This window comes from Periplaneta americana, chromosome 10 (assembly GCF_040183065.1).
Source record: "Periplaneta americana isolate PAMFEO1 chromosome 10, P.americana_PAMFEO1_priV1, whole genome shotgun sequence".
Taxonomy (NCBI): domain Eukaryota; kingdom Metazoa; phylum Arthropoda; class Insecta; order Blattodea; family Blattidae; genus Periplaneta; species Periplaneta americana.
Window position 1 is genome coordinate 96,630,163 of NC_091126.1, and position 27,761 is coordinate 96,657,923.

At 34.0% G+C, this 27,761-nt stretch overlaps 1 protein-coding gene across 12 annotated transcripts in view; it reads left to right on the top strand.

The window, feature by feature from the left end:
* Positions 1 to 27,761, top strand: part of Ipk1 (Inositol phosphate kinase 1) — a 1,778,442-nt gene that overhangs the window by 458,774 nt on the left and 1,291,907 nt on the right. The window lies entirely within an intron of this gene.

Sequence of the window (27,761 nt, forward strand, 5' to 3'; positions counted from 1 at the left end):
TTGGGGTTCTCTTGTAAGAATTTAAAGCAGTGTGGTGTTCAGTATGCAGTGCAGTTCACACATCTTGTGCAGTGAAGAGGTCTCTCAATTTCTTGTCTTTAAAAGTGAGAAAATGGAGTGTTCCTGAAGAGTGCAATTCGAAAATATAGGACGGTTTCGACGTTGTATGAAGTTGTGGATGTTTCGGATTATTTCCATATTTTGGACATCTGACTCAGGTATGTTGCACAGTTGTTTTACATGCTCCTACACAGTTTAGAATTCTAAAGTCCTAATTTATATGTATGTAAGTTATACTTCTCAAAAGCTTGAAATTATTCTCTGGGTTCAAGCATATTGGGATTGATTCCCGCACATTCTTTATGTCCTGGAATTCAGCCATTGCCTGGCCTGGGACTTGGGTGTGCATGCCCTTTTCCTTAAAAACATTTTTCTAGGAGAATTGACATGTTTTTAGTTTCAGTACCAGTATCTTTGTTTTGGCGTAACAGTAGTTTCGCAACAAAGCTTTTTCCGTGATATTTTAATGCATGATTAACAGAGATATTTTCATATTTACATTGTGTGAGGTAAAATGGCTACTCCGTTGATTGAAGTATGTCTTTGTTCTGCTTTAAAATGAAACACATTATTTTACGGGCGTACATCTTACAAAGTGGTATTTGTTCATAATAATCCTGTGTGTTTCAGCATACAAAACATTTCTTTACATGACTGTATTTTTGTCCAAAATTTAATTGTAGGTCTATAAGATATTTGATGTTATATGGTCTCTTTCGCCATAGGCTCATGCTCTCAAAAAAAGTAAATATCTGTATAAGAAAGTTGCTTCTGCATCAAAGACAGCAGAGATTTCACTTCGAAAACATTGTTCCATGAACAACGTAGAAATCGAACAAACGGCCGTGGCCTACATTCATTGTCAAAATTGCTTCTCATCTATTGCATATAGACCTACTGCATTCATCACGATCGGTTCACAAAAGTTAGCAGTACTTGCATCTTGTTCATATTTCTTTGATTTTGTAGTCCTCTTGGACAGATAATTAGAGAAAAGTACATGTAATTATATATAAAAAGTATAAATTCAGATTTTTTTTTCTTGACAAACTTGCTTCTCAAAACTAGACAACATTTCTTTTAATTTAGTATGGTCTCAATTAGGCTTGAATGAATTTAGCGTGTGTTGTCTCTAGTAAGCTTGAGCGACTTGTCGAAATCGTGTAGTAGACCTTCAGTGTGGTTCTCGGTTCTCTGTAGACTCTTGAAACAGCTGGGTTGAGCGAACTCTTATATAGCCACATAATTTTATATCCACTTTGTAGAAAACTTAGTTAATTGCAATAAAAAATATTAAGTTGAGCGCTAATTAATCCAAAGTTATAAGTACTAGGTAGATATTAAAGATATTCTAACAACGTAGCAAAGCAAAAGAAATAAACTAAAACGCTTAATGTATTGAAACTAGGCCTACGTTAGTAAAAGTTCGAATGTTTACCTACCTATAAGATTATTTTAAAAAATTAAATAAGCAGAATATTACATGAGTAACGTATTCTCATTATTGCCAAAATTAATAATAATAATAATAACAATAATAATAATAATAATAATAATAATAATAATAATAATAATGTAGATAAAATATCGTCGGTTTAAAGAAGGAAAATTAAGTGAAATTCTTTTAACTTATATACGTGAAATTATTTTAGTAAGAGTTTGTTCGAAATTATAGTTTTTCAGATGAAACTTGCATTGGTTTTATACGAAATTTGAATTTAAAGTGCCCAAAGATTGTTTATATACAAAATATGGATTTAAAATTCAAGCCTTACTTCAATATAAGATTTTCAGTATAATATTGAAACGGGATTTCCAGTGATTTATATTTTTAAATATAAAGTAGAAATAATCTGAATGTTTTGTGGTGCCTGGTTCATATTAGCGTATTAATACACAGGATGGAAGACTTGTTACACAAAGTCAAAATACAACATGTACAGTAAGTGCCGATAGAAAGTAAGTATTAAGTATTTTTAATATGCACAATGATTTCCTTGTTACAGAACTCTAGTCTTTGTAGGAATATCCAATTATGTATTTTGTACGACGAGAATCATATTTCATGTTGAAAGTTAAGTAAAAAGATACATGTTTTTATGCAAAATAACGACGAAATTAAGCAAACTTTTATTCCGAAGTTTAATCTTTTCATTCACCTTAAAATGGGATCCCTATTAATAGGCCTATGTTTTAAATTTGAAGTAGTACTGAAAATAAATTACAACTTGACAATACTTTTTGTAATAAAAATATTCCTTTCGGGTTTTTGTTGTGTAGTTTCGAAATTCCGAACAATTTTTTAATTCAAAAGTTTTAAATAAAGTTTCAAGTCACTTTCAACATTGAGTCTGTTTCTGTATTTTATTTTGATTGGAAATGTAAAGGAATGAATTTTCCTCACGAATAGATAGAAGGTAGTTGTAACAAAGCTGTAATGGATTTAAACGCTCACAATGTAAACTAATTTAAACTTAGCCAGACACCAATTAATGATAAAGATTTATAACTTTTTTATAGGCCTAATTGAAAATCAGTGGAAAATTCACTGAGTTGCCCTTTTCATTCATGCTTAATATTGTTTTCAAATCTGCCGTCTCTTCGAAGGGATTGCGAATTCAATTATTATTGAGTATAGGAAGAAAATATGTTAGGAGTGTTTTCCGAAGTGTCTTAAAGTGTTTATAGACATGTTTTAACACTTTCATCCAAAGAAAGCCGATTTTCTAGCAGTAAATCATGAAGAGTGGGTATCAAGGTTCTCTGCTAATTAAACACTTTTCCTTAAAGTGCATTTGTTCATGGATGATTTGAAGAGGTCTTTCACAAAATAAACGTTAATATTACAAACCCAAAGTGATAGATTTAAGTTGATAATTTTCGAGAAAAATCTCTGCCATACAGACCAAAACCAGGAGCCACATTTTACCTAGCATGCAATTTGCATTATGAAAGAAATGGTAAGAAAAATGAAAATTTCGTGCTTAAATTTTTACAAATTTATAGAGAGTTCTAACTCGAAATTTATCATATGAGTCGGTGTGAGACAAACTATTACAAATGCTACGAATTTCCGTACAACGTGCTGCAAATATGCGGGAATTTATAGAGGGTCTTAAAAGAAACCATCTATTTTAACTGCATTATCTAGTACACTTTTCAATCATTCGGTCGTGAGTTAGGAAACGAGCTGATTTATGAATGCAGTAATGTGTCTAAGAAACGTTTGGCGCTATTGATTTCATTCAGGCAATAAACCCAGTTTAAGTCCCTGTTTTAGATTCAGCACCATCTGAACAAAGGCCAACACAGCGAGTCCAGTCATTTGCATTTCCACGAAAGTATTGGTTAACTTTAATATTTAATAGATTTTTTTTGTAGTTATCCTTCTAAGGGTTTTCCATTAATATTTCTGAATAAAAGTGACGAAAAATATTAAGCGACAAAATCAGTCTGTTCTTGAAGTTTAATCACAAGAAAAGTTGGTATGAACTCTTTCCAAAAATACATTTCCGAAATAATAAATCGTTAATATCGCGATAGTCCTGTGTTGGACAATGGTATGTGAAAAATTCTCAAATCACTGCACTACATGTATGCATAGACGTAATAGAAGCTAGATCTTCTGCGATCGAATGGTGTTCTGCAGTTTTTCGTGTAAAAATTCAACTGGATTCTTTACATGTATGGGTGTCTGGTTTCTAAATGGCGTCTATGTAGAGAAGGTTTCAGGCACTGTTAGCAAGAATGTCACCACAAACAATATACCCTGCCCGTGAACAGTCCTTGTCAGCTGAATAAGTAAGAATTGATCGGCCACCGGCGTAGCTCAGGCGATGGCGCGCCTGCTGCCGATCCATTCGAAGCTGCTTTCGGTCGTGGGCTCATTACCTGGACTCGTTTCACAAAGTTACCAAATTACAAATTAACTGTGAAAGATTACAAATGCTGGTAAATTTTGTTTCACAATTTTATTCATCTTAATAATTTGTAAACGTCCAGTAGCTTTAGGAAGTCACATAAATTTACAAGTAGGAGTTTTCATTACGCAATGTCGCTGACGACAGTTTACGAAAAATTGCTAAGAGCAGAGCTAAAGTTATATTTTTATCACTATCAGTGAGTAATGTTCATATTTTATTCTAAAATAGATTACATAAGCTCGCAAAACATGATTTAAACAATAGGAGATATAAAATGTCGCCAAGAAACATTTAAAAGTATCCAGACTGCATATTTTGAACGCTGGAGTTTTGTAATGTGAATGTTCGATAGGATTAATGCATTGATTAGTCAACAATTTATGTTTAATATGACTTCATTCTAGATTAATTGTGAGAAGAAAAGGATAGGCCTATCTGCATACTGAAGGCTTAGAAACTCCAGGACTGTCTGCTGTTGCATGGATCTGACACACACTGCCCATCCAATGAAATGCAGTACAAAGTTGTTGTTCACACCTGTGGAGTAACGGTTAACGCGTCTGACCACGAAACCAGGAAACTAGGTGGGCCGGGTTCCAATTGCAGTCGGGGAAAGTTACCTGGTTGAGGTTTTTTTCCGGGATTTTCCCTCAACCCAATATGAGCAAATGCTGGGTAACTATCGGTGCTGGACCCCGGACTCATTTCAATAGCTTATCACCTTCATTTAATTCAGACCCTAAATAACCTGAGTTGTTGATACAGCGTCGTAAAATAACTCACTAAAAGTTGTTTTTTTTGGGGGGGAGGGGTTAGAATTAACTTTTTCCTGTTGGATGTGAGGCCCTATATCTTGCAGCAATTATTTCATTGCATCGGGACTCATTTCGTATCTGTCATTATAGATTATATTCATGCGCTGGTCGTCCTCGGTAGCGCAGTTGGTATAGTGCTGGCCTTCTGTGCTCGAGGTTGTGTGTTCGATCGCGGCCCATGTCGATAGTATTTAAATGTGCTTAAATGCGACAGGCTTATGTCAGTAGATTTACTGGCATTTAAAAGAACTCCTGCGGGACAAAATTCCGGCACACCGGCGACGCTGATATAACCTCGGCAGTTGCGAGTGTCTTTAAATAAACCATGATTTGAATTTTTCATGCGCTGTTAGTTCTTGGCCAGAAAATATTACGCCTTGTTTAATTAAATTCAGTATCATCATATGATGCAGAACTGCACGCATTGTATTCTACACCTAACATAATTAAGAACATTAAATCTGGACGTTTGAGATGTACAGGTCAAGTAGTACGAATTTGTGTATCCAGATATTCATATAGACCTTTGGGGAGGCCGAGTCGTAGATGGCAGGATAATATTGAAATGAATTTGAGGGAGATGAGATATGATGATAGAGACTGGATTAATCTTGCTCAGGATAGGGGCCGATGACGGGCTTATGTGAGGACGGCAATCAACCTCCGGGTTCTTTAAAAGTATCGTCATCTGAGCCACTAGACTGCTAAATAGCATAATTGCACTAGTTTAACTCGCAATTGTGTTTGGGTACTCATGAATAAATTTAATAAATATTTTACTTCTTTGTAAAGTTCAACTTTACTAACTCAGATTGAAACAGAATGCTACAAACAAAATTTAGAATGTAGGCTACAAGATTAGTAAACATTGTGAAACAAGGTGCTAGTCTATCTTTTCTGTGGTTTTCACAAACTGTATCGAGAATGTCAGGTAATCACATTAACTCTCGGCATCATCTCGCCAAATACCGTGGCGCTGTTATAAATTTCATCGACGATAAATAATCTAGTAGTTGATAGTGTCGTTAAATAATAAAAAATATATTATCATCGTACTTTCTTTTCTTTGCACACGGCTTTGCTAGACGTTGTATCATTCGATCTTGAAGCAGCACTAACCACCGAATATGCTAGTATTGTCTTTCCCATTCAAAGTGCCTTCTTTCAACGACTTAGGCCTACCATATTTCAGATATGGATGAATATGGCTTTACTTGAACTATTATTAATAGCCAATTTTGCAGGCAAACATAAATATAGTGGACAACATAAAATTAATATTTTATGGTAGGTTATTTTAAACTGCACGTAAAGTTATTTCCATCTAGAAATTTGAGGTTAATTAACATCTTAGGCGTAGTTTATTCACACTGGGAAGTTTGAAGTTTTGTAATTAATGCCAAAATGTTTCCTGTAAAATCCAACTCAAAATACAATTGAAAACGTTTTATGACCTCTGGTCAGAAAGACATCAAAAGAATATTAACATATTGGGTGTTATTGTACATATTACTTATTTTCCATGCTTGTTTATTATTGAGAAATATAGGCTAGTATTTAAACCCTTAGTTATCAGATTTCTATGACAATAATAATATCAAAATCGGCCATTACGGAAATACTTTGGCGGACCTCTCCAAAGATTACTATGTGTTCTTCTATACTCTACAATTTGAGAATCACTGTTCTAGTAAATACTGTGAACGCCTGTCCCAGAAAGATTTATTTCAGTTAAGGTCGTTAAATAACTATCCGTTTTTGGTAATTCTAGTGTGACTTCAAATGGGCTTAGATTAATTTATCGTATGATGATTGTAAACGCGAATCATTCGTCCAAATCGTCTAGTAAATAATGTAGGGGCCTAGAAAATTTGTTTCAGTTTAGGCCATTAATCAACTTATTTTTTTAATTTATTATAGTCACACCTGGATAAATTTTTCGTGTGATGTCTGTTGTAAAGTTGAGTCATTTTATATAAATCATCGAATAGATATCGTAAGCGCTTAGACAGTTTCAATCTTTCAATGTATTTAAACATTCCCTTTGTAACAAAAATTATTTTTTGCTTTCATTAATGGAATTGTTAAAATAAAAGAACATTATGTAAAATATATCCTGCCATCGGGGCCAGTGAAGATTTACAAATTCGCTATTAAGGAAGTGTGATTATATTTTGTATTAAATAACTAAGAAATGAAGTGACTATAGAAGGAATATTATTATTATTATTATTATTATTATTATTATTATTATTATTATTATTATTATTATTATTATTATTATTATTATAAGAATTGAAAATTATGTGTATTTTCAAAATTATTACGCAATTGAAGAGAGATTACCTGATCACACTTAAATATTTCTCATAACTTGCTGCTAAAGTATTCGGGTCCTTCTTAGCCTTTTTTAGGAGTATGTGTTAGCCAATATTTTTATTTATCTTTCAAACTGAACAAAATAAGTGTTGAATTCTTGTATGCTAGAAAGTGTGACTAAGGAACTAAATGTGCACAGAGGTAAATGAAGAACTGACCATCCATATATTTACGAAATGCCATATTGTAAAAACTGAAACTATTACATTTTTTTTAATTGCGTAAAATATAATATGTATTTGTAATGGCGCATGCAGATATTACGAGACATGCGTTGAATAAGTTGTTATCGATCTTCCCTTAATGCATAAATACAGTGTAGGCCTACACCTCTAAATTAATTATGTTTAATAATTATAATTTAATGAATTTTGTCTGCATTTCTACTACATTTAAAGTATTGGACAGTGAGGCCCCTAACGAACTCAACTATGAATTTTCAATTCGTCTCGCGGTTAGGTATTAGGTCCGAAATTCGCGAGATGAAACCCGATCTAGAGGGTTGTGGAACTGAAAGGGCGATAAATTCTTAGCATAACTTCCCCCAGGAGGGAAGTAAACATGTGGAGGCTGTGTTGTAAATTTGCGGCATGTAAAGAAACCTTGTCCCTGACAAAGAGCTGGAGGCAAAATTTGTCGATCATTTTCTCGCCCTCGCCACTTTAAATTTCTGAGCTGAATAATCTCTGTTGAAAGTGTCTTTAAATCAAATACTACTGTTATTCGCAGTTTGGAAAGCTATACTGGAGCTCGTACATTGGAGATACCTGTTCCGATTATTCAACACTGACAGTGTTCCCTACTCTACTACCCTTCTACTCCTGTAGTAACTCGCAGCAGTTTGCAAGGCATTAGTACTTTGTTATGATGTAGTTAAAGGGTCTATGTTTTTTAATGCATACAATTTACGATAGGCTATTAATTAACTATTAGAGTTATATAAGAGAAGAGAATGAATGATCGAGTTAAAGAAGAAAACCAAATAAATTGTTGTAATATTATAGCCTAATAGGTATTTAAATCAATCCTTTAATCAGCATAAATTCTTAAGAAAAAAATGTTAATATGTTCTAGGTGCTTTGATACAATTAATGCATAATATAATAAAGAGGCACTAGGTACAGTCATAAAAAATAATTTCACATATAAAAACAAAAGTTCATTGACTGTTGAAATTATAGGCTTACTTCCCCTTATGAGGGACATTTCTGAAATATTCCTTTGCACAAGCTAAATTACATTGTAGGCAGTATTGTTATAAGATAAGGGTGTTAAAATCTAACGACATGGACGAGATACCAGTGTGTTTGAAAGCATTCATTTCCTTGCATGGGATCTCTTACAAGCGCGTTCAGGTACTACAGAACTCTCTCAAGTCTACAGGTACAGCTGTAAAAAAAAAAGTGGCCGCACTCGTGAACAGCGAATATTTTCAAAGTCCACTTCGGGTCGCGGCGATGTTACACGATGCATGTGCTTGTACAAGCAGTTCCGGAACTATGAAAGTGTTCCATATCTGCGCCTCGTAGACCAGCGGTAGAGTGCTTGTTTAATGATGCAAAGGTCGTGGGTTCGGACCTTCTTCAGGTTTTCATTTTATTTTTTAATCGTTCTTTAGCGATGTAAATGATATTCAAATTATCATTTATATCCAGTTATCGTTCTTTATGGATATCACGTTATTTATATTTTGTTATCGTTCTTTAGAGATATGAATAAAATTCAGGTCATCATTTGTATTCTGTTATCGTATTATAACGATATGAATAATAATTAATATTGTATCTCCAATGGGGGTTAGCCCTATTTTACATATGTATGTTAGGGCTATAGTTTTATACACAAAAAAGGTAAGCATAAAGAGAAATGGAAAAGAAAATTAAATTAGCTTACGCGATGTAAACAAAACATAAGCAATCCGTAAATTAGGCATTGCGATTGCAAAACAAATATCAGGTATCAATTTGAAACATACAAAAACATTAACAACACACATACGTAACACTTCTATAACACAAATATGCAGCTTTCCGTAACATACATCATAAATTAATACACAATAGTCACACAAACACAATCAAACTATAATTACGACATTGCGACGACATCAAGCATCCCATAACTGACTCACATACATAACATATCAAGCATCCGTTACAACACATACACTTCAACATAGTAACCACACTTTTAAAAGTTACAAATTTGGCTCCAAGAAGAATAAATAGGACACTGTTACTAATTACTATTCTTCTACAATTTCTTAAATACATCTGTAATAAATCTGTGAAATTCCGATATGAAAAATATTCACGTTTTTTTATATTGTTATCGTTCTTTAGCGATTTAAATAATATTCAAGTTATCATTTATATTCTTTTCCTTCATTAGCATTATAAAACAATATTCAAGTTATTTATATTGTTATTGTTCTTTCGGAATATATTAATTAAACAAACCGATATTTATCATTTATATTATGTTACCGTTCTTTAGTGATACTGTATAAATAATATTCAAGTTATTTATATTGTAATCGTTCTTTAGCGATATACATAACATAAATTTAATATTAGGTTTGGAAAAATCCAGTTGCATAATACTGGTATTAGTTTTTCTTTTTGTATTATTACATTATACTATCTTGAACCACAATAAAATGAAAAGGAGTAACGAGGAATTGAACCTGAGACGTTGACATCTAAATTCCGACGTTCGTCCGCTGAGCTACGAGAGCAAAAGTGTGGAAACATTTTCGGAAAAATTGGCCCAATCACACTCTAAGATTTTCTGATGATTCGTAGAAGCTAGTCCAGGATGCGGGGGGCAAAGGCTAATTGAGATTTCCCGGTCTCTGACCGGGTCAAACATCCTGATAGAACTAATATTTAACCCTTGCCGTGACTTTCGGTGAAGTCCGGAGGGCCCAATTAGTCAAATCCACTCTCCTCATCTCCACGCTTGGGCCCCCTGGAATTTAATAAGATGCGAAAGAGATAGTGGTATGCGGAAAGCAACGGGATGTTACCGCATTTAGGCCTATCCTTCCTAAGAAAACTGCAAACATGAACAAAGGAAGCTTTTAATAGAAGAAGAAGGATATTCTGCGGACCTCTGGAAAAAGAACTAAGGAAGAGACTAGTGAAGTGCTTTGTGTGGAGTGTGGCATTGTATGGGGAAAGAACATGGACATTACGACGAAATGAAGAGAAACGAATTGAAGCATTTGAAATGTGGATGTGGAGCAGAACGGTGCGTGTAAAGTGGACAGACAGAATAAGAAATAAAATTGTGTTTGAAAAAGTGAGTGAAGAAAGAATGATGCAGAAACTGATTAGAAAGAGAAAAAGGAATTGGTTGGGTCTCTTGTTGAAAAGAATAATAGACGACATTAGGATACGTGGATCATATGCGGAGACTGAGAGGAAGGCAGAAAATAGGAAAGATTGGAGATTGCTGGGTTTGCAATGAAAGACCTGCCCATGGACAGAACATTTATGTGTGTATGTTCAAAATGCTTGGAATATCGTGTCTAAGAACAGTCGCTATTTGCAAAGACTAGTCAATTCCATGCCCACTCGACTGCAAGATGATCGAGATAAGAGGAAGATAGACTAAATATTGAATTATGGCTTTTTGTTTTGTTTTTTGAACGCTTAATTGTTTGAATGTTTTAAGGCCGACGCCAGTAAATTTGGTATGTTTATGCCACGAAAGATATTTTATTGAGAATAAAATCTTTTTTCTTTCCATTTGCAGCCACAATATCATAATGATAATGATAAAGTCATGGCATAATATATTAATGAACCTGATGTTAATTACTAAAATAATCATAAAAGAGAAAGGAGCCATTATGTCTAGTTTGTCTCTCTCAAAAATAGAACAAAAAAAGAACATAAAAAGCACGAGGTTGTAGTCGAACGGAGGACCTCATGAACAAGAGGCCTGAACGCTACCATTATGCTATCGAATAACACACAGTATACTTCAATTATAACTGTAGATATCAGGCAACGTGGTCCAACAACATGTAACATCGCCTGGCTCCGAATTGTAGCGAATATACCCGAAGGGAACTTTGTTTGAGGAGAGCGGCCACTTTTTCTTTTGACAGCTGTACGCCACCTAAAGATCAACGAGGCAAAAATCATAATCATCACAACAAAAAATCTGACGATGTCTTCGAAAGTGTGCTCAACCACATTAAATAATTCAAGGGACGGAAAAGCCATTATTGTCAGTCGAATATACAGTATCTTCCCGACAATCTCAACATAAAAAAATTATGAAATGTATATTTCACAAGATCGTCCCGATGTGTCTTATGAATACTAAAGAAAGATTTTCAACGCCAGATTTAACATATCATTTGGATATCCACGCTGACACTTACAGTACATGTGACAAGTTTCAGGCTGATCTCAAAGTTTATGAAAATAAACTCTCTGATAGCAGTGTGTCTTTTCTTCCTCTACGTGAACGTATACTAACTATACACACGTATACTCGTAGAGTGACACTGTATTTGCTTTATACCAGCTAGGTCCGGTTTGCCTTCTAAGCTTCATATGACGCTGAATGTTTCGGCAACTCTATTCATCCTTTTTGCCGTGTACAGTATATATATATATATATATATATATATATATATATATATATATATATATATATATATATATACAAACACACACACTAGCGGTTGAACGTTGATTCCATTTTTTATATTAATTTCTCTTCCAGTTCCTTTTTACATGTACAAATAATTACTTTTCTCACAATTTCCTTTCAGAATCTGTTAATATATTTTCATAGCTTAACTTAGCTCTCCACTGGTTTTTTTTTTTAACATTTCAAATATAGGCCATGCATATTAATGTCAAACATCTAGTATTCATGAAAACTACTTCTCTAAAATATGAAGTTAAGAAACGTAGTCTGAAACTTGTAAATTTTCAATTTTCTTTACCAGTAATAGCTACTAGTTTTTAAGTATCATAGTAGGCCCACATATGAATGGGTATGCAAGTGCCATGAATAAATAAATTTAATTGTATCATGTGTAGTTCTATTCTCTCTCCAAAATTACTGACTTTACGTTAATATTCTGACTTATTTGCATCATTTAATTCTAAGAAAAGTGTCAAAAGATTTCGTCTTGTGGTCTATTTTGAAGAATCTGAATATAGCCTACATCTTGATCATATACTTTTAACACATATATATGGTAGTCGCTTTCATGTGTTAAGTGTAAGCTAAGTTTGTAAGTACCTAGTTGACTAGTTTCAGCTTTGTGGCAGCCATATTCAGAACTAGTTGTGAAGATAGCTACCACTAAACTGAAACGAGTCAACTAAATATTTACAAACTAAGTTTAAAATGTGAAAGTGACTATCATAAATATATTCCTAAGATCTGAATAATTTGAGGTTTGTGGCCTGTACTGTATTAATTAGTTTTTATATGATAAAAATAAAGAAGAAAATCTGAGTAAATCAGTGTTATATGCAACATTGGCTTAAGGAATTCAGTACTATAATTAAAATAGTTTTGCACCTCTCTGTTTATTTCCCAGATTCGTAGTTATACAGTGTGCTAAAAATCTGCCTAATTGTGAAACAGGAGAGATTGTACATTGCCAGACGTTAGTCATAAAAAAATGATGAAAACCGTCGTGTCGATATAAGGAATGGCGCAAATATTTTGTCTTGAAAGTCTGGGATTTTTATATAGATCGATTACTTTTCTGCCTGTGGTATACTTACTTAACAAGGAAGCCATATTATCGCAGAGATTTCAAGTCTAATATGGTTCTGATCAACATTACTTCACATTAACATACTTCATAAAATTCATTCGCAAATTGTGGTAAGCAGACTATTGAAGATGTTTTGAGATGCGTAAGTTATAACTCATAGTATATCCATGGCTAAGAAGTGATACCTCGTATATGTAAATTTGCAATTGAATCAAACGACGGTTTTAAAAATTAATTTTTCTCAAAATACACACTATTTTTATATATGTTTCTGCTTTGTAAGATCTACTTGAGAACAAAATATTAGTTAACTGTTAAATATTGTGAATGTAATAATACTGTTGTTAATCTAAATAATAGTGTAGTTAAGCTACATTACCGTTTTTGTAGATACGAGATATCACTCCTTAGCCATCAATATTTTGATTTATTTTAAGCTCTATGCATATGACTCCAGTATATGAAATTTCCTTTTCAGAGTATAACGCAAGCATGCTTAGGGAACGTTGCTTACGACATTACACAAGCTGGCGCATAGCATAATCAAGAGTGGGATTTGGAGCGTCATTAGTGTCATTACAATTTCTGCCGCTAGGTTCGTCTCGTAGTTCATTAAATGATTAATAGTTCCATTACTAAGCTTTGTGTATCGTGAAAATTCTTTGATTAATTTTGCATTACTGATCAAGTATGAAGATTATAAACATGCCAAGCATATTACAGTCTTATTTGAGATTTATTGATAACTTGTTAAATAACAGTATACAGATTTTCAGTTCGATTTAATGGAATTTACAATTTTGTTTCCCGAAAGTCTGGATTTGTTCAATTAAAAATTTTTGCTTTCGAACTACATTCTTCATCTGGTTCATTTACTTTGGCAAGTTAATTGTTTTCAGTTCCGTGTTTTTTCTGCAGATTTCGTTCCCTCTAATTCATTTTAATTGCTGAAAGTGAACTACTGGTGTCTTCTACTTTCAGACATTATTATTATTATTATTATTATTATTATTATTATTATTATTATTATTATTATCATCATCATCATCATCATCATCATCATCATCATCATTATTAAACTAATATAGTTCTTAGTTTCTCTTGCCTTAATCAGTAGCGTTATTCAATACTTTCGAGGAAATGGTATGATTAAAAATCATTTGTAATGGCGAAATATTCTACGGCAATGGTTAATTATTACTGCTGAATATTGAAACATATACGATTTATATTATGTAGGACGCAACATACGCAGCAATGCGATATCAATGTTGTGCATGCCAAGTTTAGTGTAACGTACTCCCCTCATCCTCCAAGCCAAATCAAATATTATTACGACAGTATGAGTAATAAATAATAATTACTACAATTATTCGTTGTGATAAGGTACAACTAGCACCATATGGTGTACCGAAGATTTTTCTTCATGCTTTCATTAAATTGACATGTTATGAGTGACGACAGAAAACACCTCAGAGGAGCGAGATGCAGACATTACTAAAAGAGGAATGGGTATCGGAGAGAGCAGATGCAAAATTCTAAAGGAAAAAAAAAACGTCCTTGAGAATCCTGAGATACTTGTTTATGTTTTGGGAAATCGTCAAATGCGGAAACCTTTTCTAATCACATATATTATATTGCAGACTAACGTCCTCATTTAATTTAATTCTAACTTCTAACTTAAAAACTGTTTACACACACTAAAATATTACAGCATTTGCGATTACTATCCACTACAGATTAATCAGCAGCCCTATTAGATATTTATTTCACCACTACAAGGTGTGTGTGCAAGAAAAATCGCACAATTGTACTTATGCATTTTGACTGCAGTTTCCATTAATAAAAATAATAACACATCAACGTCAATATATTAAAAAAAAAAGAAAGGGAAATGTCAGGCCCACTTACCAATGATTAAATTAGGAATTCAAGGAAATGGAAGATAATACAGTCCCTTAATTCACTGGGACTTAATAATAATAATAATAATAATAATAATAATAATAATAATAATAATAATAATAATAGTAAATAAACACGTAAAAGGGGAGGGTAGACTACAGTGCTCATGTAAAATGTATTAAGCTTGTTTCATTATTTCCGTGAAGGTATGATGTATGAATTGAACAACAGGAATGTAATGTAATATCTTTTAATATCAAGAATGACAGCCATTTATTTTAATATAATTGAGACGTAGAAGTTTTGAAATTACAGCTACAGTATTTACTATAAAATATTGTACGAAGCATTTAATAAGCAACGTCGAGTCCTTTAAATGTCCCAAATGTCAATGTGATTTAAGTGTTCTGCTACGAATATCTAGAACCGAACAGCGCTCCGAGCGGCGGAATTGGCATTACGAGGGAATCACTTTAGTCCCGTATTTGAAACGCTATGCGCCAGCTTGTATAATCTTGTAAGAAACGGTAGGAAAACTGAAAAAAGATGCTGCTGATTTACTACGGAGTATAGCCAAGAATTTAAATTAATTTACATTCTTCCAAATTTTGAGAGGAAATTTATATTCGTCACGTAGCCTAGATACATTTTTATTTTTTGTTCTTAATTTTTTATTGGCGTTAGCGTTGCATCATATTAGTCACATGGTTCTTGAGTCACGTTACTAATCTATAGTTTTAGCTGAATTATTTTTATTACTCTTGTGGAACAATCAGGACAAAGTATACCACTACTTTCATATTGGTGGTAGTGGTTGTTATTTTTCTGTGTAGTAGATTAGTAATAATAATAATAATAATAATAATAATAATAATACTAATAATAATAATAATAATAATATAGTTTTTCTGGTGAAGCTCCCTGTAAAGCAGATTTTAATAATTTAAAGGGAAAAATTGTTCCGCGGCCGGATATCGATCCCGGGACCTCTGGTTGACCTGTTCCATAACCTTGTGGACTCCATGCGGCGCAAAATGAGGGCAGTTGTTGAACCAGGTGGTTAGTGGACGAGATACTAGTCCCCACCACAGGCTTTTTTTTTTGTTAATATATTGACAAATTGTTTGTTCTTGTTCATTTAATTATTTATTTGTGTTTGATATTCGTCCGGTTTTTTAGGCTGTGAAACAAGTATTTTTGTTTATACAGGCCAGGTCTCGCCTATTAATAGCCCACAGGATTTTACAAGGCAGGCATAACGAAGCTTATGAACAAATGCCATTTTACATTTAAACTAATAAATTAATTAAAACTAAATAAAAAACATTAATTTTACCGTACCGGGAGGCGATTTTACAACTTCTGGTACGGATTTCAGACATCTTACCACTGGGCCACACACAGTTTGTAAGGTTGAGCACATTGTAGACGGACGACTTTCAGTGAAGAGACACCACAGCAATGCCTTGAAATGTAGTGCGTTAACACGAGTGAACCGCGAGCTAGAACTTAGGATTTCTATCGACCAAGAGTCAGGCCATTCTTTTGCCGTTAAGTATACATTTACGCGAGAATCTCGAAATAATTTTTTTTCCGGCATCACAATACTTTCTCTTTACTATTTGAAAACTGAGAAAGTAAAATTTATCTAGTATGATATTCACTTTTTTACCTGAATCCCCGTTTTAAATCAAAGCTAACATATCTAACAATAACGTATATAAAATCATTTTCTACTCCTAATAGGTTCTGAAAAAAAATGTACAGTAGTGGCAAAAAAACCGGACCAACCCTTGTAGCTGATTTCAGAGCCTTGTTCACTCCAGAGCACGATAGACTGGTAACTAAGACTTTCGTGGTTCGAATCCTGCCTGGGAAGGAAACTTTTTTGTTCCTTATTCAAATTTATTCCCAATACTTTTCGATTGCAGCGATATTTTACTACTTAATTAACCTATTATTCACAGAATATGAATTTTACCAGCAATTGAAAAGTATTGGGAATAAATTTGAATAAGGAACAAAAAAAAGTTTCCTTCCCAGGCAGGATTAGAACCACGAAAGTCTTAGTTACCAGTCTATCGTGCTCTGGAGTGAACAAGGCTCTGAAATCAGCTACAAAGGTGGGTCCGGTTTTTTGCCACTACTGTACATTAAAATCAGAAATGTATCATTGCTGAGAACGGACGTACCTAATGTTCTGAAAGTGTATATTTGAGAAACATTGGAATGCTGTAGAAATGAAAACTGAATATTATTTGTGCAAAACGTATTAACTTCTAACTAAGGATTATCTCGTACTTGTGTTTGAAAGATACAAAGTGAAAGTCTCTTCCCAATGCATTTGAAATGACCACATGCCAATTGAAAGAAGTCATAGTCAATGGTGTGTAGGAAACAACACTAATTAATAGAAAAGAAACTCGAGTTTAGAATTTTACTACAATATAGTATGTTATAACATACAACCCTCATACAACTTCTTTAATGTTAGATGGGAATGCTAATGATTTCTCAACTTGAATTATTTCCCCAGTTTCATGAATCTTGCTGATTTGATAGCTTCCTGCTAAGTGGGAACATTAACGTGAATAATTATTGTACTCCACGAGGTCAACGAAAGGTAGGCTACAGGCCTCGGCACATAAGCTACGTCATTATTCAAACATCGTGAATACCACAGTCTTGCGGCTCTTGCTTCTCTGTGATTCGTTCCTATATTCATATGATTATATTATGAGTTAACAATATTATCACCTTCATACGGCTAAATCTATTGATTTATTCCATTGTTGGGACCCAAGAAGAAGACTCGTTTTCGATCTACAATCAAAATTGTACCAAGCATTTCGTAGTTCTTGGTTAAGTCTCGTGTATCTCGATGAATAGTTTAAAGGAAATCAATTCTTCTCATGTAAGTAATAAGCTAATTAATTACAATACAAAAATAAAGCAGTTAATTGATATATTACGGTATGTACTAAATAAAGAAAGATTTTATTTCAAAGCCAACATTCACATAACAGTGAACGAGTGTTGTTTTTGATGTAGTTAACATTCTCATTTTTGTAATGTATGTCCTCTAAACACAAAACAATTATTTCTTGAAGTTTCCTGAGTTTTTCTTGTATTTTTATATCCACATGCGAAGCATTTTCAAAAAATTAAATCTGCATTTTATAGCTAAATCAATTTAAAACAACTTTCAGGCAGATAAATTCTTTATAACTAGTCATGTTATTAGTTTACTGAAATGTTAAATTTAAACTATGTTAGCCTACTGTCTGCATCACATTCATTAAACCACATCCCAACTATACCTGTGGAATATTTGCATAAAAACCAGCATCATCATTCATCGGTCTGTCTCCATGAAGTGCAGACGTGTTCATTCTCATCTCTTATCATCAATTATTCATTTACGTTTTTTAATCCTTAGTTGCCTGACGGTACTTAGAAGTACCGTGATTTATTTTGCATACTGGAAGACCTGGAAGTATAATAAACCGCCAGAAATTACGTGCAACCTGATGAATAAAATCCATCAAGGATACTGACAGTACTGTACATAGAAATACGACCATTTTTTAAATAAAAAAAAATAAAAATTTCTAAAAAAAATTATTGTATGTTCAGAATTCATATTCTAACAACATTCAGCAAAGAAAACGGATTTATTTTAATTTTTTCTTACGTCCGGCAACAAAGGGTTAAAGTAGTTAGTTACCTGGGAGTGCGGTACTTCGGTACTACTTATTCAGGTATTCTACAGAATATAGTTTTATATCAGAGAAGTACATGGGATCAGTAAAATGAACCGGATGTCAAGAAAGAGAACGAAGAAGAACTTTGTCGTCTTTTGAAAATTAACATTATCGCACTGCATAAAAATACCACATATACATACATCTTAAGTCTGATTAGTGAAACATGTTATTACCCGTCCAAGGCGAGTGAGGACCCGGTGGTTCTGCGAACTAAACTGCTTATCGGCTGTGGTTATAAGTACATTCGTGTTGCCTCCCAGGCTGCCTGTACACTAGGGTGTATCGAAAAACATTCTGAAATTCAAAACGTAAGGGTGTACAAAGTTGTCTTGTAGTCTCTACTATAATCAGTAAAAAAAACTAAGTCTCTGATTACATTTTTCACCGAGTCGCATGAGGTCTAAAGATTATCGTATAAGCCTACCTAAAGTAAAATTTTTATTTATTTTTTTATTTTCATAATTCTTCGGTGCATGATCACAGGAGATCAAATTACTTCTTTTTCTACAATTTTTAGTTTCTGAAAAGTTATTAAAAAGAAAATCTTAAGTTTTCATTTGGTATTACGGACTTGTGTCTGGGTGGAAAACAAGTCATAATACAGTAAAATCATCATTTTGCTTTAAGTCTTATTTTCTAACATTTTGCCGGTATTAACGGTTATGTTGACATCCCCTTAGTACCATCACTATCATTATATGATGTACTGGAGAGATATTATGTTGACCACTTTAGATTTTAATGCGTCTGTACTTAAACTAACAGAAGCCAACCCTGTATTAATGAGGAGGCTTGTAAGATTTATATTATATTTCCAGTGTTGTTACATTCTAGGATATAAAAGAATAGCTTTAATGACTTATTACTGAAAGAATTAAGATGTTATATAGTAGAAACAAAATGGTTCTTCTTGTACAAAGCAATAAAACTAGGTAAATGTTTTTAATATGAGCATTTTCTGTAAGTACTATTTTTAATGTAAAATAGGTAAATTGACTTGCTCTATAGATTAGAATCAAATTAAAATCATGATTTTAGTGACTGATATTATATACTACATACAACCGATTCCGTGTGGGTTATTTTTTGTCTACTGCAATAAAATTTTCTTCAATTTCTCTTCGTTCCGGATGTGACAAACTATTGTGCATATATAAAAACATTAAACATTATTGCAGTGAATTATGTTCAAAGCGTTTATTAGGCTACTGTATAATATTGATAATGATAGTTATACTCTTTTTTGTGTTACGAGTACAAATGCATCGGCGAAACGCTATATATTGTGTTTAATGAAATATATTATTTATAACAAGTAACTAAAGTTATGTGTAATTATATCACTAATAATTAATAACTTATAAAATTGTATTTATATAATTATATAATACTTTTTTCTCATGTCCAAACAAAAATTATGCCATGAAATCCAGATAAATACGTCGCGTGATCGCATCATACGACGTTGCGTTAGTATCTGGTGCTTCAGTTGCCTCTACAGTCTGACTGTACCGCCTGCAGAACGGTATCGTTCGTAAACAGATCTAGTGGCGCACGCATCTCCCAGGTCTTCACTCGCCTCGGACGGGTAATACTATTAGTTAGTGATGTATACAGTAGAGTGGGAAGGAACTGGCCACCCTACCGCACTATCTCCTTGCTTAGTTGTCTTATGAGTGATGTCTTCTTTGCGTCACTTATGAGTAGACTTCGTTGAATTGCATGCAATCAGGTTGCCGATGTACGGTAGTATAGAAGAGGTGAGCGACCTCCCGGTCTCGTAGTATAAGCAGTTCATGTTAAGAGATGTGACCGGTCCCAATAGATAGAGCGGCTACAGCTAATGTATACCTATGTAAGCACTTGTTTTTGCATTACTGTGGTTAGAATAGTCAAAGCTTAACATTTGTTCAGTGCAGACAAGAATTCAATCAAACATACCACAATGAGAGTGTTGCTGTTCCAAACAATTGCCCCTGGATTACCCTTACCCCCGCAGCCAGTCTTGACCCGTTGGAAAACGTGGTTGAATGCTGTTAATTATTATGCAGAATATTACGGCCAAATAATGGAGGTAATTGATGCATTGGATAGCACAGACAGTTCCGCTGTTGCAGCTGTAAAATCATTGCCTTCTGAACAGCTATTGGAAGATATTCTGTTTATTGATTCTAATTTTAAAATCGTGTCCAAAAGGATCATCCTGTTAGAATCGTCCAAACTACAACTCTCAGAAGCCCTTAATATAGTGTATAAATCATCACAAACCGTTATCCAAAATAACAATTCACTAATTTCAGAAAAAGTGAAATGTAAGTTGAGAAACATTATTGCTAAAAATTCTGCCTATTTACAACTTCGTATTATAAGTGATGTACTATCAGGTCACGACAAGACTTCTGAAATTGATGTACTAAAAAGTAGTGTCTTTCCGTTCTTCAAATATGCACCTATTACATCGTGTGATGTTGAACGTACATTTTCCCAATATAAAAACTGTTTGAGTGACCATCGGAGGAGGTTCACTTTGCAGTCTCTCAAAATGTACGTAACTCTTCACTGCACATATATTGAAGGATGATGTGAGTATATTACATTACATTTCAAGAGTTAATATATCTCAATACAAAATAATTGTGTATTTACATGTTTAGACATTTCCTACTTCAATGATCATTCATTATATTTCTTGAATGCAGGATACAGGTTTTATTGTAACCGCAGTATACTGCTCAGTGTTTACATTAGAGCAGCGGTTCCCAAACTTTTTCAGCAACGGAGCCCTTTTTGAAGAAAAAGTTTCTCGTGGAGCCCCAAGAAATGTTTACTTTTTAGTTTTATCTGTCTACGTTCTATGAAGCATATTTCACACGATACATAAACGGAAGTATGAATAAATATGTATATATATATATATATATATATATATATATATATTTATTTATTTATTTAAATTTAAATATACAGAATAAAGATTATAATTAAAAACAAACAAAAGAAATAGAAATAAATTAATACAAACAATATAAAACAGGAGATACAGTAGTATTAACAAAATTTGAGACCGAATGAGCAGCGCTAGTGTTCGGTCGCAGTTCAGATATAATATTAATAGACGTATAAGAGAATATAAAATAAAATAAAATACCTATGTATATATAATATATGTATATAAAGGACACAATAGTAAAAAAGTACTGGATATAATTTATTTAAATCTACAAAATGATATTAACAAGTAGTTAAGATATTTAAAAAATGTTACAATATTACATGTACACCCGAAGTTAATGTGAAGAATGTGCCTGTTTCTTGCGACAGAGTTTGTCAATGTCCGGTGTCATAGAAGTCAGTTGAAGACGTATATCGTCTTCTGTGTCCAAACAAGTTCGATATTTTGTTTTTGTAGCCGTGTACCTCGAAAAGGTCGTTTCACTGAGGTACACAGTACCAAAAGGCAGTGAGAGAAATTTACCTTTTGAACTTAACATCAAAAGATCCTCCCCTAACTTAGCCCAAAATTTGGGGAATGGTTTGCTTTTAAATTATGCCTGACAGTGGCTGTTCGAAATCATGTCTATAAGGACCTCATATCTGAAGCAGTGAGGGCTGCTGGTTTTGACATCACTGGAAAAGGATCTACAATCCACTCATATTTCTTTAGAATCGATTCCTGAGTGTCCCTTGGAAAGTATGAACTCATATTTTGAAGGAAATTGTTAAGGTGTTCTTTCATTATTGCTATGAATGAGACATTCATTGTTATGTTTTTTCCTTCTATAACGTTTGAACTCAATTAGAAACGTAAGATCCTTATTGTCGACGCTTTCTATGTTCAACGCTACATTTTTCTTCAGTGCGATAATTTCGTCATCAGCATCGAATATAGTCTTCCGTTTACCTTGTATGTGTGTGCTGAATTCAATTTTGAAAAAGTCTGCCAAGTAACATAAATTTGTACAACCATTCCGGATCATTCAAATAATCTTCTAGCAAACTGTTCTGGTAATTCAAAAGTGAATAAACTTCCGTTCGAAGTTCATGTAATCGGGACAACGCTTTACCGCGCGACAACCATCGCACTTCTGTGTGTAATATTACTAACAATGACCTGTGTATGCTACCCATATCTTCGCTCAGGATTTTAAGTAGTCTACACTGCGAAGGTCGTGCCTTAACAAAGTTGATAAATTTGACGGCGTTGTCTAGTACCTGCTTTAATAAGCTGGCATTTTTTCTTAAGTCGTAGGGAGCCCGTCTTAAGCCACAGTTCCGGTTCAACGAAAGTTTAGCTAACACATCTGCTATCAAATTAACATGCATGTATACAGTATTTATATTTTTTGAGGTAACGTAATAGTCAATAGATTGTAGATTCCACGTACCACGAATAACAAACGCTGCCGCCCATTATTAAAAAAATAAAATAAATTTCAACAATCATTGAGTACTTGGCAAGCAAGAAAGATCGAGATAGTTCCAGTGACGAGTAGATCTAATATTAATGCTTCCATGTAGCAAGAAGAACGCAAACTACTTTCTCAGAAAGTATTTTTCGCTTGATGGAAGTAGTTTCTGTTTCCCCCGCTAGAGACTAGATGGAATTAGCAATTTTTGTCATCTTCATAATTTCCGCGGACGGAGCCCCTGAGAATCATTCGCGGAGCCCTAAGGGCTCCGCGGAGCACACTTTGGGAACCGCTGCATTAGAGGCATACTCCATCCGTCGCACGTCCCCTTCTCATACAGTCTATACCGCGTGCGTAGTAAACCTTACGATTCTCGTGGCAATTCCACGAAGTCTACTTATGAGGTTCCAACCTGTATTCGGACTGTTGACTAAACAGCAAATAAATCTACTTAATTTATAACTACCGTTCCGATTCATGCAGTTTGAGAAGATGTACAGCACGCCTATCCATGAATCTATTCGTAAGTGTGGATTTCGTGATTGAAATTTCAAACTATATAAATGTACCGCACAGAAAGTAACAACTTATTTCTTCCTAGAAAAATATGTTCAACATTTTCACAAAATATTTTATAAAAATAAATATATATTATACATTTTCTAACGTTTAAGGTAAAATCAATGTTGATATAAGTATTTATATTTTCTTTTACTACTTAAATTCGTACATACGCCTATATAATTTAAGACCAAGAAAATCGTCATGAAATCGAAAAAAATATTTGATATTTCTCTATAGAACTGATTAATTTCTTTCATGTTTCAGAAATAACTGTTTTATATTCCTCATTCTTTTTGCACCATTTTTACATCGTCCATAAGCTTAATTTATTATTTAAGGGGGTATGTAGGCCGGAAGCGCACCGTTTTTTGTATTCATCATGGTTTCCACAGTTTTGAAGCTATAAATTTGAAATTTGGTAGGATAACTGACAATGAATGTATGTGCTTCAGTACCGATTCACAATATCCTAGCATATATGGAAGCGGAGTTATAAGCCAATGTATCTTAACCTGATGTATAGGAAGATAAGGAACATTTTCTCAATATCTATTGGACATATTGATTTGAAATTTTGTGTACATTTTCTCAATACTATATCTAACCAATCCCTGCAGACAGAAGTTTAAAATATCAAATACCTTTTTCAAAATATATTTTTTTTATATGTATGGTAATTTGTTTTATTAAATGTTACTACTTTATCTAATGTAAAAACTTTCAATTCACATGTGAAATAAAATTTTCTGCAGGAAAACTTTTATAATTCAGTGATAAATATATGTGCAAAATTTCATTGCTTTATCTTAAATAGTTTCTGAGAAAATGTTCCTTAACTATAGAAAAATGTAAAGTACGGAAAACTTATTGTAAAGATTTCTATACACATGCGACATGCCATATCCATTTTTGTATCTCTAAAAATCCTCTGCACCATACTCCTGTTCTTCCTGAAGGTCCTCAGCTTCCTTCCTCTTCAGGGATCTTCTCTGCCGTGCCTCTTGTATTTTTTGAAGAGCAGTGTTGGCACTGTCGATTTTCCTGCTGTCGATACCTTGGAGTATGTTTATTGTGAACGCACTTGGTTCAAATCCAAGTTCCTGAAGAGTTCTTATTCTCCCTACATTGCCATCATTATAGACCAAAATAGCATCCAATGTGGCTATTTGTACTACTGTAGAAGACACAAACAGAGTTTTAGGGCAGCGCTTCCAAATCTGCTGATTCAAAGACTCATTGGGATTCTGAGTTTTGCCATGAACGCATTTCTTTAGGAGATCTGGCTTGGCTAGAGCCCTAAAAGTTGGTTTCATGGCATTCATAACTGGCTCTGGTAGACTATGTTTATGGCTGTATTGTTGTGCATTATTTCGTGCCTTCTTGTATGGACACCACTCGCCACACAAACCATGCTGGGGTTTGGCATCTGTGGATAACTTGTGGAAGTAGATTGCCCATACAGCATGCTGCATACTGTCCAAATTACCCACATTCTGTCTGATGGCAGCTCCATAATACATTTGTATTGACTGGATTTCCTTCTTAGTTAGTCGTCCAGCTCCTCCAATCCCCTTACCATCTTCCAGTTTCTTACCCTTCATATCCTTGGTAAGTTTCAGCAGCCTAGAACCCATATGTTTCTGGACGTGTCCAACACACTCCAGCTTCTCAATAGGGCAATCTGATCCATATGGCTCACTTTCAAACACACTTTTGAAGGCACTGGAATCACCGTCTCCCAAGTACTTTACATAGCGTACACCATATTTCTCTTGGGAGCGATGAAAAATTAATTTCATTCCTGCTGCCTCCATCCCACCACTAGAACCATGATAATTCTTGCAGCAAGACTTAGCATGATTTTGTTCCCATTGCTCCTCTTCATTTTTATTTAAACTTTTCTTTCTGGTGGAGCATGTAGTGCAGTACTTACTCAGTACTTGGGCATCTAATACTTTACCTGTATCGATACTGACTACGGTCGATACACCATAGAGGGAGGAAAATCCACGCCTCATCCAAGTACCATCACAGGACAAAGATAGATCATTTCCATCACAATCATTTACAGAGACTGCTTGTTGTACTGCTTTTGTCATAGACTCATCGCACACTTTTTTTCAGGGATTTTAGTAGCACATTATTAGTATCAGTGTAACGTATTGTTGGTGGAGGCATGTTCATGAGACCACAAACCAAATTTGTTCCTTCCCTCCCAACACCAACACATCTCATGCTGTAAGTCAATCTAATATTGGCTTCATATGCATTATTTTTTCTATTAGAAGTTTTAAATTGTGAATCGAATCCACAATTGTCACACACTATATGGAGAGTACAAACAACACCAAACCTGTTTTCATCATCATGAATTTTGAGTGATTTGGAGCCACAAGTTGAGCAACAACAGGCTTTATGGCGGAGGAAAGAATGGACAAATTAATTATTCTAAACCCTGTATTCAATTTACTTTCATCAACATTATTTTGCAATTCAATTCCTTCTCCAATCTTTATGCTAGACCTGCTCTGTTGTCCTTCTACATTGAGAGTTGGTACAGCCCTAACCTTTTCTTGAACACACACACGTTTCTTTTTTGTATTATTTATAATACTTCTTTTCGCTTTTCTAAACACACTGCTACTGAAAAGAGGCATACTGTATAAATAACACTCGTGGAAGACAAAACTTACAAAACCAACTTCACAACAAACACGTGTTTACTACCTCCAAACCAAGAAATCAAAGCAAGCATGCTCTTCCCGCCTAAAATACACGTGGTACTCCTGCTCACAGCCATCTACACTCAAACATATAGCCTTTCCAAGCGTTTGCATGTACAAAAAGAGAGAAAATGAAGGATGACTGGAGTATTTGGTAAAAAAGTGGGCGTGGCACAGAGCGGCCATGGCTCTTTAAATTTTTAAAGCCCATTTATAATTGGAATTCGGCCGTAAAATTTTGTGGACACATTCTCAAGACTATAAAGTTTATTTTAAACCACTTTTTAAAAAATGTGATTTTTGGTCATATCCGCCCTACATCCCCCCTTAATTTACTTTATTTAACAAATGCTTAATGGGGTTTAAATTTGTATATGGCGGAGATGTTTTATATTTCTGTGGAATTTTCCAAATTAACCGGTTCTTGTTTATTGTAGCAGTATATTTATTGTCATTGTTTTAATGGAAGAGGTACCAGTAGACAAAGTGTTACCAGAGCTTTTTTGTACTCTACTTCACGTTCTTTTTATGATAAACAAACATACGAAAATGCCAAATTGTGAATAACATATATAGTTCTTCAGACTCTTTTAATCCTGTGAAAAACAAAGAACTGAACTGAATTCTTCTTTCAGTTTCTAAAAAAAAATTCCACATGCCCTTGATTTGTGGTGTTCCTGCAATTTCTTGCAATTCACTGTTGGCTAACTTATTGCCGCTGTGAAATGTACACGGAACACTGGACGTGTTCTGTACCACTTGAAAGGCTTATATATGAATATTACATCCATATGAAAAACTGAATTTGAGGAAAATTGTGTTTCTGGAATTCACGATTCAATTTCTATGCAAGCATTCAGTGATATTATACGAAACAGGACCGTTTTTACGAACATGTGTTTACAAATTTGACCTGTACACTATTATTACGTAGTAAAAGAATAGACTGGAAAAGGACTTTGCTTCAGTTTCATTTACTTCTCCTGCTATATTACAATATTATCATTGCAGCATACTGTATGTTTGTAAAAGAACAAAAGGAACGATATAACTATGCAAAATTAATGGAAATGTTAGTGGGGTCATAAGATCGATTTTGTTCGTTTTCATGAGAGGAATGGAAGAACTAAAATGCTGGTGACGCTTGAATTTGTAAACTGGGCGTGCGTGTCCTTCAAAAAGCTGTGAGTCACGGCATGCGCGAGTGGTCTGGAAAGTTCCAGTGCTTACGTAGCAACATGTAAACAGGAAATCGCTGAATAGTACGTAGAAGCTGATAATTCTTACTTATGGTTATATTGACGTTCAGGCTAGTTTTAAAAATAATTGTAAACCACGGGTGCACAACTCGTGTAAGAGATACTGGATATCCTCCCTCTCAATAGTTTTAAACTGTGACGAGTGCATGCGAAGAAAAACTTAAGCTTACTGTACCATTAGTCCCGGATTTTCCGGGAC